The sequence below is a fragment of the Corvus cornix genome, chromosome Z (assembly GCF_000738735.6).
Source record: "Corvus cornix cornix isolate S_Up_H32 chromosome Z, ASM73873v5, whole genome shotgun sequence".
Classification (NCBI taxonomy): Eukaryota; Metazoa; Chordata; class Aves; order Passeriformes; family Corvidae; genus Corvus; species Corvus cornix.
In genome coordinates, this window is record NC_046357.1 from 44,424,199 (window position 1) to 44,441,119 (window position 16,921).

Consider the following 16,921-nt stretch of genomic DNA (forward strand, 5'->3'; position numbering starts at 1 on the left):
TAATAGAATTGTAAGTAAACACTATCTAATGTATTACAGGGAATTTTTTATTCTGACAGAATTGTTTTAAGAAATTAAATTATTTAAATGCACACTTTTTTTTCTAAGAGTTTTGTGTCTTTCTGTATTCTGTTCTGAATAGCAGATAAAATGTTTGCTACTTTGTAATATAACATTTTAATAATTAATATATTGTTTTGGTAAGAAAGCATGCAAAATAATGTTTTCTATTGCCACTCCAGCAACTAATAAATTTGGTTTCAGGCTGCATTTATTTTCTCATGGTTAAACCTTTCCACTCTAAGCAGGAATAGATTTAACAAGATATGTAGGTAAATTACAAAGCTGATCCTTAAAAAATTGGTAATTCACTATTACCCTTTGCCTGGAGAATAATTAGTATAATTTCTGTTTTAAAATCTTTGGTAAATATTGCTTATAATTCTATCTGGAAAGAGTAGAAGCCATAGCACTAGGCCAGCTGATAACTGATATTCCACCTATAGACTTTCTACCTTTCTGCGTGGATTAGTTCATCATGAGGTTGATGTACAGCTGGAATATTTACTCCTGCTAATGACAAACATTCTTAGGGGGATTTTAAATTCAATATTTTTGAAGGCTTCACAGGAACATGGTACACTAATGAAATCACGTTTAGCACAGTTTTGAACATTTCAAACTGTCTCATGTTTTATAAGAAAATGTAAAAGGTAATTTCCAGAGGATCAAAGCTCATTCAGATGTTCCTCTCCCTAGTACAGCCGTTACAGCATCCTGTTAAATAGAAGCTTTTTTTCGGGTATCACTGGGAATGATTTGTGCAATAAACCTCATTCTTCTTTCTTCAAGTAGACATCTAAATTTTATTGACAGAATTACACAGTTTGTCCACAGTATAACAGAGGAAGGCAACCTGGACTGTGAAGGGGCTCTACCAGGTAAAACATTTTTTAAGTCATGTCCCTTTCAATACTTTTCAAATAATGATTTAGCTTTCTGAATGATTCTCTTTGGTCTTTCAGCTACCAGACTTCTAAGAGATGGGTAATTACCATAGAAAGATATTGACCCTTTCAATTTCACTGCTGGTCAAAATATCCCAGCCCTGAATAAAAAGCACAATCCAGAAGTAGCAGCTGAGGTTCAGTAAGGACCTGAAAAGTAATTTACCTTAGGACTCAGTCTGCAAACAGAATATCCCAATTCTCTCTACTGTTTTTTAAAATCTTTTTTAAGGATATGATTTGTTATTTTTATTGTACTGGACCTTTGAAGTCAGTGAAGAATAGTTTAACTTCAGGGTTCAGCAGTTGTGTGTGAGCTTCACAGACCTCTCTGGCAAATGATGATCTTTCATCAGAAATAATTTTAAGGTAAAGGGCAACTTCGCTCTAGGATAACTCTAGCAATGACTTCTGAAGAAATATTTTTTAAGACTAAAAGTTTCAAAACTGCTGTGGAAGCTACTACTACTACTACAATAAGAGCTGCTGGTTCCCTCAGGCATTTTTGGAAGTGACCCCAGAGATTTGATCTGGACTTCAGCATGAAACTGGAAGTCACTCATGACACCATTTTACACTTAATTTTGCAGTAAGTATCTATTCTGCTATTTCCAGTAGCAGTTAAACTTGGAATTCACACTCCAGGTGCATTTCTGCAGCTTATTGCTTACCAGAGGCTCTTCTACGACCTTTGTGCTTCTTTTTCTTGGAAATTCTCATTCAGTATCATCTTCCCCCTAGGTGTTTTCAAATTTCCTCTCTGTGGCTATAAGGCACACAACATTTACCACAGGAATTAACTGAAGTATTGCTCACCTCCTCTCTATAGGCAGACTGCTTTCTTTCAGGAATAGAGATGTGGAGGGGATACAGACAGGAATTTATTTTGCCTGATTTAATTGGGACTGGTAAAGAGATCAAGAAAGCAGAAACAGTCCTTTTTTTGGTTTGCTTTTTGTATGCTATTTCTTCTCCTGAGTTGAAAACATGACCTGCATATCTAACAAGCCTCTGTTGTGTTGGATCTTCAGTGGTCGAGCCAGCTGCCTCTGCAACAGCAGGAACCGCATAAATCCTGGCAGAAATGGGCTGGTGGGTACCTCCCACATAGTGGTGTCCGACCTGTGATCCTTCTCACCCTCCACAACACCTAGCATCCAGGGTAAGACAGTGGGTCAGAACTATTTTCATTTACCCCTCCTGTACTGTTTGAGATCTGTGCCGGTCTGAACTGAAACGCAATTAATCAGGAACAGCCTCACAGGGATCTGATCCAACCTCATCTACCAGAGACAAAAGAAAGATACTTTTTTCTGTTGATTTGAAATAGGGTTTAAGAAATCTAACCACTTTTCTGTCCTTGAAAAGCACATAATTGGTTTGTTGTTCTCTTTCATTCAATATTTCCATTTCTGCCAGAGTCAAGAGCCTTGATGCAGCTGGAGCCTGGTCTGCTCATTCTATTCACCTGAATACCTTCAGGAGAAAGGAAGTCTACCACTGGCAGCAGTGTATTCCTGGTTCTCTGTCTATATGCTCTGCCATAAATGAGGACTGATTGTGCTCATCAACTAAGCATAACGCAATGTTATAAGATGGAATTGCTCAATCTCTCCATGGCATTTCCAGGTTATAGTACTAACCTTTCTAAAGTACTCAATTGCTTCTCAGAAGTGTTTAGACATTTTAAAATACACCATGTTTTAAAAGTTTACAGTTTTCTGTTTTCCTTTTCAGCATCTTTTTCCAAACCAATGGAAAATACAACTAAAAAATCCGTAAGAGTCTCCAAGTTGACCATCTTTTTAGTCCTTCATCAAATTTAGGAATCAATAGATGTTGACAAAGCTTTGGACTGTAATATTTTTTCTGCAGATATTACCTTGGTTTCACAAAGTCAAACAGCCTGAGCCAACAGCACCAAGCTCCCATTCTGCTGCCAGACCCTGAACACCTCCCCATGGCTCTGCAGACAGCAGAAGTGAGCATGCAACACAACTCAATTTGCTCTTAGGGATCGCAAGGGAAAGGTGCCGCAGGAGGAACTGGAGCAGATGACAAACCATAGAAATGTTCCGGTAGGGATGAGGCAGGAGCCAGGAATCACCCTGGCTCACCTACACACAAGGCAGCAGAGTCAGACGACCAGAAGGCAAAGCTAGAAACGATCCCTACAAGAAGCAGCAAGATGTAGGCAAGTTTCTTTTTAAAGGTGGGGTTTCTGGCCCAGAGGTGCTCTGCAGCTGCAATCAGGGCCCCTTCAGGCCCTGCTCTGATGCAGGAAACACCTGATGGGCCACGAGCTGGCTCCCTGTCTGTTGTGTGGCTGTGGATTACACTCACTTGCAGGGTGAGGGCAGGGTGGCAAGTCACTTGTTGGCATGGAGAAGACTGGGAGGTCCCAGCCAAGGTCCCCTAAGCTGCATCTCCCTGCTTTCATCTTTCCTTCCTTGCCTAGGACCATTTTACTTCAAAGACATCCTGGCCCTGGGCAGTGTTCCCTGTGAGAGAAAGGCCCATTTGTGCAGCAGAGCTCAGTCTCTGCCAGCCCAGGAGCCCACAGCAGGCCCGGCACAGGCTGCAGGCAGAGCTGTGCCTGGCTGGGGACACGGCACGGGGCCCTGGTTCCATCTGTGCTGTCTGCCTGGCTGAATTCATACCTTTCTGATGATGAACAGGATGGTGTGACATTCAGCCACAGATCAGGAGAACAAAGGCTGCAGTCAGCAAAGGGAATCACATGAGTGGGAGTCCCAGAAATGACCAGTTCCTGTTGCCAGATACTACTGAATGTGGGCTGAGTTCTAAGGAAATGAAACAAGAAGGCCCAAACAAACCGAATCCATACTGTGTTTTGTTTTCCGATTACTTAAAAAGAATTAACAGCTTCTATGTGATGCTACATGAACTGATGAAGATACAATAAATGTGCTTTCAATCTTGATGCTGTAGAAAAGACTAGCAGCAATTTGAAGAAGACAAAACCTATTCCTCTCCTGATAGCTTTAGCTGTAACAGAATTAAGTAGTCTGCCAATAAAAGTAATGTCGCTCTAAGGAAGAATGGGAATTCTGCTCAATATGGCTTCAAAGCAGCTTGGAACATGTTTGTTGGAAAACTGCTGCTGCCAGACCAAACCACAAAGTTGTGCCTGGTCAGGGGGAGCAGCTGCAATAGGAAGGAAGAGCCTGTATGAGGTGTGAGGGTTGTGTGGAAGAGCTGACCCTCTTACAGTAGAGCTACTTTGCAGCAAAACTGGTGGGGGTGATCTGGCTCTACTGGCCTGCACTAGTTTTTCCAGGCATTCTTAGCATGTGAAGAAAATATAAGGCTTTTCTATGAGACTGCAGGCATGCATTTATTTGGCCCTCAGCTTTCATCAGAACAGTGCCTCTGAAGGGAAAAAAATACAAGTTCTGGCCACAGGGGCTGGCCAGGGGTCTATCTTAGAAGAAATGCTTCAGAAGTATTAATGTCTGCACAAGATAGCTTGTAGCTACAAATGGGATTTTCCTAAAAATTTTGTCTCTTCCAGATGCAGAAAACTCAGTAATCTCTCTGTTTTTCTAAATGACAGCACATGTGCCTATGTAATGAGCCCGTATACCCTAAACCAAAGGGTCTGCAGTGCTGCTTTTGTACCACATCCCTACCTCAAGCCTGCTTCCTCTTTTAGAGTTTGTCCACTGCAGTCAGTGGGCTCACCAGCTGCTTATTGTTGCCTGACCTCCAGCACCGAAACAATAAAGATGATGCCAGTGTCCCCAGGCTGGTATTTACACTGTGAAAAAACTACATAGATGGGAATGCCTTGCCCTTGCCAGGGTCTCAGTGGAAGAACAGTCATTACCACCCATATTGCACAGAGGAGAAATGGAGACAGAGAGGGCATAACACTCAGTCTAGGAGGTGAAAGCTGAAGATCTGTGGAACAGTTCTATAGTGACTGTTCTGCTGGCACTGGGCTCTTTCTACCATGTGTTTAGCAGTACCTGTCCAGTTCAGATCTTTTAAAGGTCACTTGTAAGCCTCCCTCTACCAAAAAATCATTATTAAGTGAATTTCCATGTCATATAGGGATGTTGTAATGCAAAATATACTATAATATTGTGTAATCAAACACATGGCAAAGCAAGCTATGTAAATATTGCATGCAGAGCTAGAGCAGGACACAGATAGTATCCACCATTCAACTCTTCTACATGTATATATATATATATTAAAGGGACACTGAAGGGCTAATATCCAAGAAATAAATTTTAAAAAATCATGACTAAGCGAGCTTTTCTATGGTTTGGGCATTATCCATCTTATTGGAGCTGAAGGGAATTGCTCTTTTTACGGATGTGCTTTGGCTCACACACTTTGGATTGCTCTTTGAACCTCTCCTGCTGGACAGTAAGTAATAAGTCATTCTTCACTTGTAATGCCAGAGCTTTCTAGGCTTCAACTCTCTCTGGGGTGTGGTTCCTTTGTTTCAGTTCTGTAAAAGTTACTCTCGTTTCTAATACAACTTTTAGCAATTCATAAAGAGAAGGCAAAGGAGTCCAGAGGTAAACAGAGAAAAGCTGCACCATAGCAAACTGGAGTGGAAAGAGCTCATTTCTCGGCAAGTGTTATATCAAACAAGAAGCAGGGTTTGAATTTTCAGGGCCGTCTTCAGGGACTCTCTGGCAAGACACAACAACAAGAACCTCAAGGTGCAGTACAAAACATGAAGTATTTCCAACCAACCTGAGAAATCTGCATCAGAGAACCTCAGATCTGTTCATCTGGCATCTGTTCATTCATCGTCTGTTCACCTGGAGGCGCACTGGAACCTGGGGCTCTCCCAGCCACCACTGCACCTCGGCAGTGGTGCAGGTATGAATCCAACCCTCCAAAAGGACTTTAATCAGCAGAGCTATGTTCTCAGGGGTGTGGAGTGCCGTGTGCTGGTACAAACACTGATGGAGTAGTTAGAAAGCAAAAGTGCTCTTTCTTTTACTAGAGTTTAGATGAATGTAGGGTTGAAAGTAATTTTATGCTGTTAAAAGCAACAGGAAAACCTTTTGCCAGGGTCAAGGAAGTGCAGCATCAATATATATATATATAAATGTATACTTATACATGGAACTCTCAGAGAGTGGAAAACACACATTCTCTCAGTGCCTGTAGCTATAAGGATAGCCACAGTACTAGCACAAATACCCATTAAACAAGTACTCTCCAAGCACTTCCCTGCATCTCACAGTTTGTTGCTGGTAAAACCTGCACTCTTGGTTATCTTGGTCCAGCTCTACACCAGCTCCACTTCCTAGGGAGTGGACTCCTGGAACATCACTTCAGCCAGCAGCTCATCTCCAAATTATGGTCATGTTCACCTTTACTGGTGGTTTGCTAGAGGACTTCTGCAGCAGAGGCCCATTGACGCCACTGTACTGTTCCTCACCAGAACCTCCTTATCTCACCCACAGCTCACAGTAAACAAGAGTAGCTATTGCCCTTGACTCTCCTGTCCATCCAAAACATCTCCAGACACCTCTGTCCCCAGGAAACCTAATTTGTAAGCATGTAGATACTCAGCTGTTTATGGGTGTTCACCTACCCCTAGAAGAACTGCTAGCACCTGAATACCTTAGAGGACATCTCATGTATTAAAATCCCAATGGAACAGCTCAGGCAGAGGGCCTTCCTTTGGATGTGAAGTTAAAGCTCAGATGCAGTACTATGAGATTCTAAAGGAATACCTTCCTCTTTCTCAAGCCGTTCCCTTACATGGGCAAACTGCAAAAAAAATGGTGGTTTTAAATAGCTGGACTTTAATCGTTTGTACCTGAAAAAAAGCCTATTTATGTATGTTTCAGCAACCCTTTTGTGAAATTGTGTTTCTCAATAGGAAAAGGAGTGGTTTTTTTACAAAATTATCATTGTTCTTGTCAAAAAACTCCAAAACTGGTACAAGTCCTTGGATATATAACTACCAACAGCTATTTATCATCTGTGAAAAATAATATGAGGCTGTGAAACCCAGCTGTATCAGATTTTAATAATCCAAATTTCACACTTCCCAAAGTCACAGTCTCACAGAGACCCTGTGTGTGGGGAACAAGGCTGCTATGGGTCAGCATTGCCAAAGCAGGAGCTGTTTTTTTGGTTCACAGACATCTCCCAGACAAAATAAAACAAGAAAAGACGAGGCACTTTTTTTCAATTTACAATGTTTTAAAGCTCTTTTTTTACTAAAAAAAAGTGAGTTGTGAAAGCAGAGGGCAGGCTACAACGCCAGACACAAAAATGGATGAGAGGTGGTGGAATTCTACATGGGAAGACAGTAAGACAACAGTCCCATGAGCATCAGAGGCTACAACTGGTCTTCCTGTGCTGTGTAGCACAGACTCAACTCTGCAGCTGGTGTGCAGCTCCTGCTCAAGTTCACATCATGGCTCTGTCTATACCTGCAGAGCACAAGCACTGGCTTTGTGGTTGAATACGAAAATGGTGCAGACACACTGCTTGTTTAAAAAAAAGAAAAAAAGAAAAAAGAGAAAGAAAGAACAAAAGCAGCAGAAAGCCTTTCTTTCCTTAAAGGGATCACAGGGAGCTTAGCATTATTAGCATTGGAATATGATTGTCTGGGTGGATGGGGATGTGCTTTCTATAGTTACTATGAAAGTGCCTAAGATTATGGTATTCAGGGCATTCTGCATGACAAGACATTCAAATTGAAGCTCCTGCTTTCAATCACAAAGAGAAAATCTGCCTTTTGATGATGCCTGAACAACCAGGTTAGAAAGGTGTCTGCTGATGCCTTCTTCCCCCTGAGCTTTGCCAAATTTAAGTCAGGGGAAAAGTTTCTGTATTTCTGGAAGGGAAAAAAAACCCTCCTGACATTAACACGGAAAATTATGATCTCAGCTTTAACTCTAGGCTGCTTCAGCTGTCCCCACTCCTCTCACTACACCATTTTTTCTCTGTAGGTAAACGTTTTCCTGGAGAAATTTCTCTTGCTCCCCACACGAGCACATCCAGAGTGACTGTGATGTTGCAATCACTACACCCGTGTCGCTGACTTGTAAATGACCTGTCTGGCTGGACCCTCAAACTGACAGCTAAACACGGCTGGCTATGTGGAATTGCAACGAAGAGTACATGGGAAAAAACAGCACAAAAACCAGAAGCAGTGCATTCATCTCTTCCCAAATTCTATCTGCTTTCTTTTCCTTTATGTCTTGAGCAAGTCATTCCCCTCCTTAATCTTGTGATAGAGTTTCTTATCAGTGGCCTGTCTCCAAAGTGATAATTGTCCTTTCCCTTCAAGAATGTCTGTATTTTCCACAAGTCACTTCACTGTGGACCAAAAATATGACTGTCAGCCACAGCTTAGCACTGTTTTTCAGTTGTCAATGAGGTGTTTCTCAAAAGCAGGAGAAAGAAAAAAACGTAATTTCACTAAACCTGGTTGCTTTTTATTTTCCTTACTGCTCCTCAGGTCCAAAGGAGTTTCAGACGTTTGTCATGCCATAGCCACAGTAATCAGATCACAACCGTGTGCTTGAATTTTTGATATTGCTAGTCTCTTCATCTGTTTCCTTGTATCACACACTAGCGATACAGACTATCAGAGCAAGCAGATAACTGCGCTGAAATCACACCGGAAGTGTTGTCCTGCTCTGCCTCCCAATATCATTTTGGAATTGTGGAAAACAGGGCACTGTGGGTTTAGCTGGTTTAAAGCAACAGAAACTGCAAAGCTCACTGAGGCTGAGGGGAACTGTGAGGTACCACTGCCTGCTGCAATGACACCACACGTTCAGGATGCAGACAGGGTGCTCAGCTCGCAGTTTCTTTACATAAGTAGCTAACAGATCTAGTAGAGACCTATGATCTCCTCCTCTTGCTGAGAACCAGTGTCAGGCATGCAGCTACAGAGTGCACAGTATTTTAGCATTTTTACATAGATATAACAGCCTTCAGTGTAACATTCACACTAGTAATTTTCACCAAACAGTTAAAAAATAAAGAATGCATGAATTCCTACGGAATGCAATATTTCTATTTTCTACCTGCTCTCGAAATATATCACTCTAATCACAAGGACAGTGGTGGGTAAAAATCCATGGGAAATACCCCTATATTTACAAGCACTTTATGTAACCTTCTCATTCACCAATATAATGTAAAATCAATCTGTAATATGAAAACCAGGCCTTGATCACAGACAGGTATGTGTGGCAGAACCAGCTTTTAAACCATAAAACATAGTTATCAGAAAAGAAAGAAATAGCATTGTCTAAATCAGTGCTCACAATACAAAATTGAGAGTCAAATGATAACAGCTCTAGTTTCATGTTTTAACCAATTCTGTGGCAGTCAGGACAACGCCTAATCTCTCTGTTCCTCTTGCTTTCTCGTAGCAAAGTGTTTTGGGTTCTCTGGGAAAGAAGATGTTGTATAAAGAACACATAAGGATTGACAGGTGTGGGTGTAAGATGATCATCTATATTCAGAACCAGACACAAGATTCTTCTTCCCAGTGAGGGGCATTTGAAGACAAATAACCCCAGCTAAGCAGCAAAGGAAACATTTTAAGAATTTTGTTGTACAAAGGGAAGAAAGAGCATTGGGTACTGACATGGTTTTTCCCAAGTACAAAGGAGAAGCAGCAGTTCAAAACGAATAAAGACGTGAATAAGGAAGGCCTAAAAATGCCATTTGTCCATAAAATCTAAATTTCTTTTTCTGAAAAGCAAAATCAGGTTTAGTAATGTTTTTTTAAACAAAGCTCCATATTTGTTTTTTAAAACCTCTAACAAGATACGGTACTTACCAGTATTTTTCAAAAGGATGGATCTAAAAATGACTCAAAGAAGTACCAGTGTCTCAGTTGCACAGAGGTAAATGTGCATAACCTGACCACCAACATTTATCCAAGTCCCATATCCAAAAAAGTGGGGCTCTCTTTTCCTTCCCTAAAGACACATGCCTCAGATTTACCTTCCAAGAAAAATTTACCAGCACTGCCTTGGTGCAAACCTGAATGCAACATCTTGGGATCTATTTACATTATGCTTTTCCTTCTTAATCAGATTTTGTGGTTTTGGTTTTGTCTTTGTTTTTTCCAAGGGAAGTGTACACTTCCAAAAAGAAACCTAAAGAAGTTAAGGACTCTGTCTCTCCCTGAGCCTGACACATCATTTTTAGAAACTGTATCTTCACAATAACATCAGGCCTTCAACCATCTCTCAGAAGGAGACCTATTTGGATGGAAATACTCTTTGTCAGTCTTGACATCTACACTGTTTTTTTAAAAAAGTTCACCAATTGCACAAAAGGATGCCTCTAATGGGTCTCAGGCCACTTCCTTATTATCTAGTTGGATTTTTAACAGAAACTGTGGTAATGCTTCCCTGCTGACACATATAAAAATCACTGTCTGCAATGCAGCTTTTGACAGCCTGAAATTGCAGAGGTTCTGTCACTTGCTTTCATTTGCTGATCCCTTGGTTGAAAATCTATTGGTGAAGATCATCTCACAAGCAAGTATCTGATAATTCTTCCTGTCAGACACACTAGAAAGATTAACAGCGGTGAATGTTGGTCTTGTGTCATAGACAATCTGTTAGGAGTGCCATGGAGAAATGCAAAGCCTAGACAAGCAATAGATTCTGTGATTCTGAAAAATATGTTCTTAAATGTGATGGCAAGTGTCTTAAGAGCTTGTGGGGAGCCATGACAAAAGGAGATTCAATGACAGGCAGCAGAAAAAGCAGTTCCTTCTCAAAATTCCAATAGCAAAGCAGCCAGTTACATCTGGGATGGTGTTCTAAAGCAGTTTGGGACAAATTGACTCCTCACTGTATTTTTTTAAATATGAACTCTCACTAGAATTGTTTCCAGATCAATAATTTATTGTGAAGAATCAGCAGAGTTTTGTTGGTGTCAGATTGCAAGATAGGGATTAAAGATGCATTAAAAGGCACTTATTCATCTCTTTCTGATTTTCCTGCTGCTAAACAGAAAGTTCCAAATTTAAAATATATCTGTGCGCTTTTTCTATCTTGATTTGAAATGTGAGCAGAACACTGCAAAAGAGCAAATGTCACAGCAAGCACATTTGAAATCCTCAGGCTGGAAGACCTTTTAATTGGAATATATTTCCTAGGGGTTTAACTGATTTTATTTTTCTTCCACAAGAAGAGAGTCATTCCTCCCTCCCTCCCTCCCTCCCTCCAAAGAGGAAAAAAAATGCAATCATATACTCCCACAGGATGTTGACTCCATCTCAAAAAAGACAAAAGGAGATTAATGTAAGTGATAAGGTAGGAGAAAATTAATACAAGGTAGAAGAGGTAACAAAGTGAAAGTCAAACAATGGTATGTTTGCTCAGGGATGTCAAAGGTAGGAATGAGAGTAATTTCTATTGGTTTTGAAAGCTGTTTTCATACTTTGAAAAACAAGGACTGATTATAGTGATTTGTGGTTGGGGGTGGCAGGAAAGGAAACTGCTGCTTCTGCAGTTTCAAGGCCTGTATTTGTTGCCTGTGATTTTCCAGCAGCCAGTAGCCAGATATCTACAGCTGCGAGAAGGCTAAGATTGAAGCGAAGACTTCCCCTAGATAATTAAAAATCAGCACATTTTTGCTAAAGTCAGGCAACAGCAAATTTAGCATATAAACTACAAGGTGCAAAAACAGTAATAAATTCCTGCTAACACACACAAGGACCTGTAATCAGCAGCCTCCAATCCAGAGAGTTACAGACATAGGTACCTTCGTTCTCAGCACAGTTTCTTGAAAGAACAAAAATGGGTAAGAGCATGAATGGAGTGTGAATAGGATGGTTTTAGTGGACATCCTGGAAAGTCCACCATAAATATCTGACACTCAAAGGCTTTTTTATCTGAATGAATCTAAACTTTATCTTGATTCACACTTAAAATGTTCTGTTCATTTATGCACACCTGCATAAACCTGTTTCCTCTATTCATACGAATACCAAGGTTTAGCTTGTAAACCTTCTCTATGCATTGCATGTTCCCTAGATATTGCTTGTTTTGTGTCCATGTTTCTCAGAAGACCAGAGTCATGGAAAAACACATTCCTCAGGGAAGCCTGAGTCTCCTCTTGCTTATGTGTCATCATTCTGGACCAGCAGTCATCAGAGACCTATTTATGGAAAGATTTCACTTGTATTAATTTTTTTCTCTTAAATAAAAGATAGATGAGTTCAGAGAATGTCACTGTTCTTATCTGGTGAGAAACAACCCTGTGATTCTCTATGGCAGCCGCCTCCAGTCCCACTGATATTTTGATTCTTATAACAGGTTTTAAGAATTAACAGACTGCAAATGAAGAGTGAAAAAAACCATTCCTCTATAATTCTTTAAATCAGTCTGCAGAGAACAGTCTGCAAGGATGCTTGAAAGAGTTTAGATAACAAGCAGATCTATGAACACTGGGTTCAATCAAGCCTAGTTCTCCTTGGATTTGCTTCTTGTTACTGACCTGAATTCCTAACAGAACTTGAGTAGTGCTGTTAAATGAACTCAGGAGACTAATCACATACTAAGAAGTAAAAGATTTGCATTGCTGTTTGCAAACAAGAAACAGAGAGAATGACTGTGCAATGGATTCTACTCTATTGCACATTTCTTAAAGCTTGGACAAAGCAACAGGTACTGGTGCAGTGGATTCTCTGGGGTCTGAAAAGTAGTGAGGCTGGATTCTTGCCCTTCTCAATTGCCTGCTTTCACCAAACTCAAAACATGACAATTTTATGATTCCTGTTACTCTTTGCCTATAGGCAAAGACATTATTGCGAGGAGACTGAGTTTGTAGCAGGGTCATTTCTTTAGAAAACATAAAATTGTGGGACAGTTGCTTACAATAAGTAGTGCAGCAGCAACATTTGGACACACTGATCCCAAGCTCATGAATGAGGGCAGTGGGGGTCAGCAGAGGGGGAGATGCTGATCTCTCTCTTGTGATCAGCAATGTGACATAAAGAAATGGAATGAAGATGCATCAGGGGAAGTTTCAGTTGAACATTAGGCACAAGGTTCTTCAGTGAGAGGACCCTGGAATAGACCCCTAGAGAAGTGGTCACAGCAGCAAGCCTGTCCAAGTTCAAGAAGCTCTTGGATATAGTCATATGGTTTAGGTTTAGGTAATCCCGTGAGAAGCAGGGAGTTAGACTCAGTGGTCCGTATGGGTCCCTTCCAACACAGATATTCCAATCATAGAATATCTATGGATAGAATATCTATCCACAGATATTCTATGATTCTATGATTCTAAGTCTTGACTCACATGCCTCTCACAGGAAAACATACCTTAAAAATGGAAAGGGATATAGAAGTGAAGTTCAGTACAAGAATTTCTGAGATAAGATTTTTAAGAGGTACTGGAAGTCTTAAAAAAATAAAAAATCAGCACCTGATATCCAGAGGGTTGAGAAATAATAGCTCTTTTAAGTATTGCCGTTTCCACACACTGTATCAAAGTATTTGAAACTGTTTTCACTATGCCTTTTTTCCTGTAATGAAGCATGGCCTGACTGCAGCAGTTTTACCTATACAAAGAAAGCATATAACTAAAAGGAAAGGATATGACTAAACACAGGAAGCAATTAGTCAATAACTAAAGCAGACTTGCAAGGAAAATACGTGGGAAGGGAAAGTCCAAGCACCAGATAAAATGCCTGGAGGCAAAAGTATTTTACTATCATACTGTTTTTCTCTTATCTGCTGGGACATGTTTATACAAAACCAAGAGACATCTAAATGGCTTTAAATGGGATTGCTTCTCTTATTAGCTTAGTATTCTTGCTTTTTGATACTCTACCAAGTGTTTTGGGTTCATCACTCCTGTGATTACAAAATCACTGACATTTAAGTCTTACTTTATCACCTTAAATGCAGCCCATTTTCAATGCATGAACTCTACCTTTTGCTTTGGAGGGTGAACCTGGGCGAAGCGAGAGCTGCTGCTTGCAATAAGTCATATGATTGATAACAAAATACTTGTCGCCCCTTGTCAGAGATGGCACGGCTTTTCACTGCTAAATACTCAAAGCCAATACATGAAAATGTGTTTAAAAAATACGGTTTATTTGAAAAATACTAATCAGTCTTATTGTGGTAATTATCACATTGTGCAATGAAAAAAATGCCAGGAGCAGCTGCAGAAAGCAGAGGAGATCAACAGGATCCTAAACTAACTCAAACAATACTATTTAATCTCAAATGCTGTTGGACATATTAAAAAAAGTCTTGCAAGAAGGAATGCACACAAAAAGTATGGTTGTACCTTCAAACAATAAAGGGAATTGCACAAAGGCAAAGAGCAGCTGGAAATTCCCATCCACCTTGCTTCACACTGACTTCCTGTGTAGACAAACAACGGATAAATAATAGTACTTCTGAAGAGTCTTTGGATACTGCTGTGGCTATACCAGGAAACATTCTTACACCTATTGTTTCAATCTTCTTGAAAAAATGCCCAATGTATTCACCTCTCTGGTCTCCTCTTTCTGCCTTGAGTTAAAACATAACAGTAGATTCTAAACTAATGTAAATATATGTATCATTGCACTAAATTTAGAAATAACAATGTTAAATAGCACAGGGTGAGAACATGGATGATTCCATAATTTCAAAGGAATTCGATGAAAATCTGGGGGAGAAAGATTAATTCCTCAGTATATCTGGATCTAGGCCCAGTTTTGAACCTGTTTATTGTAATAAAAATTAGCATCTGGCAGATTAAAGCCATGAAGAGTAACGTGATTAAGGTAATATTTAGCAGAACTGGAAGGAGCCAGATTTCATTGAGCCATAAACCACTCAAATCATCATACTGAAACATGCTGCATGATGACATCATAATAATAATAATAATAATAATTTGCCAGTTGGAGATTGGTATACTATATAAAAATGCAGAACTGCTGTTGAAGCACTATTTCACAGAATCACAGAATGTGCTGAGTGGAAGGTACCCTCAAGGGTTATTGAGTCCAATTCCCAGCCCTACACAACACTGTCCCCAAGAGTCACGCCATGAGTCCAAGAATATTTTCCAAATGTCTCTTGAACTCTGTCAGGCTGGTGCTGTGACCATTTTCCTGGGGAGCCTGTTCCAGTACCCAGCCACTCTCTGGGTGAAGAACATTTTTCTAATATCCAACCAAAACCTGCCCTGACACAGCTTCAGGCCATTCCCTCAGGTCCTGTCACTGTCACCACAGAGGAGAGATCAGTGCCTGCCCCTCCTCTTCCCCTCACAAGGAAGTTGTAACTGCAGTGAGGTCTCCCCTCAGTCTCCTCCTCTCCAGGCTGAACAGACCAAGTGACCTCAGCCACTCCTCACACGGCTTCCCCTCAAGGCCCTTCACCATCCTCGTGCCCTCCTTTGGACACTCTCTAACAGCTCAGTGGCTTTTCTGTGTTGTGGCACCCAGACCTGCCCCCAGCACTCGAGGTGAGGCCGCCCCAGTGCAGAGCAGAGCGGGACAATCCCCTCCCTTGCCTGGCTGGTGATGCTGTGCCTGATGCACCCCAGGACACGGGTGGCTCTCCTGGCTGCCAGGGCACTGCTCACTCATGTTCAACCAGGACCCCCAGGTCCCTTTCTGCGGGGTTACCCTCAAGCCTTCTCATTCCCTGTTCTGTCTGTTGTAGAGCAACACCTGGAGAGTTGCTCCATCCCAGGTGCAGAATCTGGGACTTTCCCTCGCTGAATTTCATGTGGCTGATGCCTGCCCAGTCCTCTCATTTGTCAAGGTCTCTCTGCAGGGCCTTCCTGCCCTCAAGGGAGTCAGCAGCTCCTCTCAGTTTTGTCTCCTCTGTGAACTTGCTGAGTATCCCTTCCCTTGCTTAGTATCCCCTGTGTCCAAGCCATTTATGAAGATGCTGAAGAGCTCAGGGCTGAGGATGGAGCCCTGTGGAACCCCCCTAGTGACAGGTCACCAGTCTGGTGTCACCCCATTCACTGTAACCCTTTGTGTCCCACCTGTGAGCCAGTTGCTCACCCATCATGTAACGTGGTTATTCATCTGTGTGCTGGACATTTCATCCAGAAGGATCCTGGAGGGCCAGTATTGAAAGCTTTACTGAAATCTGGAAAGATTACATCAGCTGGCTTCCCTTGATCAGCTAGGTGGGTTACCTTGTCATGAAAGGAAATCAGGTTTGTCAAGCACGAACTTCCCCTCATGAAGTCTTGCTGGCTGTGATCAGTGACTGCATTGTTCTTTAGGTGTTTTTTAATACCTCCCAGAATAATCTTCTCCACGACCTTACCAGGCACTGAAGTGAGACTGATGGGCCCATAGTTTCTGGGGTATTCTTTCTCGCTCCTTTTGAAAACTGGGACAACATTCATCCAATCCATTGAGCTGGGACCTCTCTGTATTCCCAAGACTGCCCAAAAACCAAGAGAGTTTTTGCCATGACATCATCTAGTTCTTAGAGAAATCCCATCAGGCCCCACAGATTTGTAGATATTCAACTGGAGAAGCAGATCCTGCACAACTTTAGGGTTGACTGGAGTTGATAACTCTCGCAGTCATGGTCCTCCAGCTCAGGGCACTGAGACCCCCTTGGTTCATCATCCATGTTGAAGACAGAGTCAAAGAATGTGTTAAACACTCCTGCCTTGTCCCTGTGCCTCTCAGCAGATATTTACAATCACTACTAATTTGGCATTCCACAGTGACCTGGCGCTGTTTTTCTGTGCCTGAATGAATACTCCAGGTTAGAAGAAAGGACTGGACAAGTGTATGCATGAAAATAAAATACCCAGAATGGGTCAGAATTCACAGGAATGCAAAACAAAATGAAACTTCCTAACATCTTCATTATCCAAGAGCAAAACTGAGAAGGCCATTTTACACAGTTAAAAGGGGAAGCTGGGAGCTGGCTTTCATCAAC

General features: G+C 41.4%; 1 long non-coding RNA gene across 1 annotated transcript; it reads left to right on the forward strand.

Annotated features, from left to right (window-relative positions):
- The first annotated feature begins 954 nt into the window (after positions 1–954).
- On the forward strand, positions 955–11,193 carry LOC109144832. Its single transcript, XR_002045825.3, has 3 exons — positions 955–2,169; positions 2,427–5,870; positions 7,967–11,193. It is a non-coding gene; the product is annotated as an uncharacterized LOC109144832 (long non-coding RNA).
- Positions 11,194–16,921: the final 5,728 nt, after the last annotated feature.